The sequence below is a fragment of the Arachis ipaensis genome, chromosome B07 (genome assembly GCF_000816755.2).
Source record: "Arachis ipaensis cultivar K30076 chromosome B07, Araip1.1, whole genome shotgun sequence".
Classification (NCBI taxonomy): Eukaryota; Viridiplantae; Streptophyta; class Magnoliopsida; order Fabales; family Fabaceae; genus Arachis; species Arachis ipaensis.
This window is the reverse complement of record NC_029791.2, coordinates 5,676,083-5,680,254: the sequence shown is the minus strand read 5'-3', so window position 1 is coordinate 5,680,254 and position 4,172 is coordinate 5,676,083. Positions and strand designations below refer to the sequence as shown.

Below are 4,172 nucleotides of genomic sequence, written 5' to 3'. Positions count from 1 at the left end.
TTTTGAGTTATAATTATTCTTTGATGTCAGAATCTAATTCTAATTTAGAAATTTATAATTTATGGACGCACCACGCTTTTACTTTTTCTAGTAATCTTTGTGTTATAGATAGTTGAGTTTGGGTGAACTTCTCAAAAAAAAATCTTTTTTTAGTTATTTTTTTAAAAGATCTTATGAAAAAGTAGAAGTAATTTTATGTTTGGGTATCTAATCTAAAAAGATTTTTTATCTATCAATTATGTTTAGGTATAACAATATAAAAGTACTTTTTTAGTCACAAAAAAAAATATAAAAGTACTTTTTTGTTTATTTATTACATGAAAAATATCTTTTTTTTAAGAAAAAAATCTTTAAAAAAAGATATAAATTACAGCTTCTCAAAAAATTTTTTTTTATTTTTCTAGTGTTTTTATTTTTACTACAAAAAATTTGTCAAACACGCTAAAAAAAATTTCATTGAAAATAATATTTTTTTATCAAAATAAAAGACAATGTTCTATTCAATTAAGCTATTCTACAAATTCCCAATAAGTTCTTGTTCCCGGTTTTTTTCCTCTCTCTTTTTTTCAATGTTCTGAAAACCGGCCGGTCGGATCGGTTTAACCGCGAATCGACAATATTAAAAATTCGGTCAGACATATAAAACCGACAATAAAAAACCGGAAAATCGTTGAACCGAACGAGAACTGGCCGGTCAGACCGAACCGGAACCGGCCGGTTTACACAAAAAAGGGAAGCTTCCTTCGTTTCTTTCTCCCGTTCTCCCTTTCTTTCTTTCAGTCAGAGAAATCACACAAACCCAACCACAAAACCCTAGCACTGTAAGCCTACACCACCGCCACAAGGAGGTGCATACTGCCGCAGTTCGTCGCACTCAAAGTTCGCCATTCGTCATCTAGCTTCCCTCGTGCTCCAATTCTTCAACCCCTGTTCGCTGTCACCGATCGCGGTTGCTTCCTCGAGCTCGGCGTCCGTCGTCTTTGTCTGCTCAGCCGCGCTTCCGTCGCCGTTTGTTTGCCGTTCACGTTCGCGTCTTCGTTCGCGTTCGCTCGGCGTTCACTCGTTGTTCACCGTTCGAGTTCGCGTTCGTCTGGAAGCCACGTTGCTCTGCTTCAAACTCTGCGACCAACCCGCGTGTTCCACTCAGCCGTCGAACTGCTCTCTGTTGTTACCGCCGTGAGTTCCCTAAACCCGCCACTAGACAATACACTCACACAACAGACAACACCAATACTCTTCTTCAAACTCTGCAACTTCTGATTTCTACTACAATAAGTAATTATTTGATTTGGTAGTGGTTTGGATTTTTCCATAGACTAAATTAAAGTTACAATAGTTTTGTTCTCTTCTCTATCACATTGAAATTAAGCTTTGGATTCTCTTATTTCGTTTTAATTTTGCCGCACTCAACATGTTTGATGAAATGCTTTAACCATATTTCTGATTGGTTTTATAATTTCTAGCTTTTATAATTTCTCTCAGTCAAGGTTTGTGGTCTGAACTCTGAAGTTAGTGATTGATTTCTGATATGTTACTGATTCTGTTCTAATATGTGTTTTTGTTACTGATTTGTTACGGATTCTGAAATTGAGTAATGGATTTGTTACTGATTCTGTTCTATGGTCTTATGGATGATTATTGGATTTCTAGCCGTTCTGTTGCTGTTTTTAATTTGGATTATGATTTATTGATTTTAGTTATGGATGAAAGTATTAATCAAGAAGCAGTTGCTGATAATGTCTGTTTGAGTAATAATTCGTCTGCCAATCCTCCTAGTTCAAATGATTCTGCTAATCCTAATCCACCTAGTTCGAATAATAGTCAGTCACAAGGTTCTTCTAATTTATGGATTTTGATGATTGATAAATCTTCATGTTGGTTTTTAATGTTTAGATATTTCTTTTTACTATTTAACTTTTGAGATTGTATTTTGATAAAGATCATATGGATTTGATTGATGACACTTTGTTGTTGAATGCTAATTTTTGTTGTTGAATGCCCTGTTTGTTGCTGAATGATAATTTTTGTTGCTGAATGCTGAATGCTGTTGGTAATGGTGTTTTTGCTGCTGAATGTCCTGCTGTTTTTATTTCTTTGTTTGTTGCTGAATGTTGGTGACAGAATTTAGATATGGTCATGTTTGATCATTTTTTGATTTTTCAATGTGCTGTGGCTAGTCTTTAATTTCGTATCTGGTTATGGATACTTCTTTGTTTTGTAGTTGCTGATTTTGCTTTGATTTGTAGTTGCTGGCTCCTAATTATTGCTGGTTTTGCTGGCTTTGTTTGTTGTTGAATGTTGGTGGCAGAATTTAGATATGGTCATGTTGATAATTTTTTTTATTTTTCATTGTGCTGTGGCTGGTCTTTAATTTTGTTTTAATTAATAAAACTTTTATTAATTTTAGTTATGGATAATAGTATTAATCAAATAGAGATTAATAAAACTTTTATTAATTTCGAATGAAGCTGCTAATCCTAATCCTAATCCACCGAAGCAAATTTGCAACAAGTTCTTGCGGATTTTGATAATTGATAAATCATGATGTTGGGATTTAATATTTAGATATGTTTTTTTACTATTTAATTTTTGAGTTTGTATTTTGATAAGATCATATAGATGAGGTTGATGATATTTTATGTAGTATTTTAAATTTTGAAGATATTTTAAGATTTATATTAGACTGTAATGATATTCTAAGATGTTTATTCATAATTTATTTATTATTTTATTTCAAAACGATTTTTTTGGTTGAACCACTATTTGGATCGATTAGACTAATAAATTAATAAACCAGTAACTAAAACGGTTCGGTTCTCAGAACTTGTTTTTTCTACCTTTCACTTTTTTATTGATGGCTAAAAAAAAAATAAAACGATTGTATTTTATATATTTTTTTTGTCACATATTTCTTTAAAAAATCGTAACTATTATTTTTCTGTTTTGAAAAAAATGGGAGGAATATTTTTTATTTTATTATTTTAAAAATTTTACTAATTCAATTTTTTTTTCTTTAGTAATAGAAATCATATTTAACTCACTATCATTGGTTTCATTAATTACATAACCACGTGATACAACCCAGACCCGGTTATTTTTTACTTTTTTAATTTTTAAATGAAACGGCGTCGTACGCCAACTTCAAACCAAAACCCTAACTCTTGTCGCTCATCTCAAAGAACGTCTTTCTCCCTCAATTCTCAGACTTTCTAAACTCTCTCTTCTTACTCACTGCCTAGCCCACTGGAGTCTCTCTCAGTCTCACTCGCCGGAGTCTCGTCGTCCATCTCGCGGCCTTCCTCGTCGTCTCACTCGAGTCTCGTCCCTGGGCTCCTCGTCGCTGGAGAAGGAAGCAACTCGTGGGGTCGTCGCTTGCTTCGTCGCCTTCGTGGAGTCGTAGTCCCTCGTCGTCTTCTGGTTTCGGGTTCTCTCCGTCGCCGTGGGCCGTGGATAGTTGGTGAGTCCCTGCATCATTGCTTCCCCTGTTCTCTCTTTTCCAGATTTCCCTTTTCCCTGTATTTTGAGATGTTGCTGAATTGCTAATCAATTAATATGCCTTGTAGCTGATCTAAATGTTGCTTTAAATCATGACTGAACTAGGATTTGTTGAATTTGTTTTTGTAAGTTGAATTTGTTGTTGTAAGTTAAATTTGTTGTTGAAAATATCACTGAGCTAATTTTTCGATTGATGAAAATCATCACTGAGTTGAATTTGTTGCTGCCTTGCTGAAATAATTACTTAGCTAAATTTTTTGTTGCTGTTAATCATCATAGTTGAATTTATTGTTGAATAGCAATGAGCTGAATTTGTTGCTGTAAGAATAGATTTGGTTCTTAGTATTGATTGATTTGATTCTTGCATAAGCAGTATTGATTTGGTATAATTTGTTGAATTTAGCTCTTAATTAGTTTTTAATTTACTTATTGTGTCATGTTTTGCTCTCTTTATTTAAATTGAAAAAGTATTTTGTACTGGTGACCAGTTTATTTTCTACTTTTGCATCATTAGTTATGTTTAAGAATTGATACTTGTTTGTTATTAATGTGTTTGTGAATACACGCTTTTGATTTCATAATTTTAAGCTTATTTTTTGTAATTTTATATTTATATTTAATTGTGACCGGATTAACTAGTTCAACCGGTAATCCACCGGTTGAACCAGTGACCCAGT

The 4,172-nt window shown here is 33.1% G+C and overlaps 1 protein-coding gene across 1 annotated transcript in view; it reads left to right on the top strand.

Moving 5' to 3' along the window:
* LOC107608790 (KRR1 small subunit processome component homolog) overlaps nt 767-4,172 on the top strand; it is a gene marked incomplete in the record, with an annotated part of 6,801 nt that continues 3,395 nt past the window's right edge. The window contains 2 exon segments of the mRNA XM_016310523.2: nt 767-1,176; nt 3,240-3,457.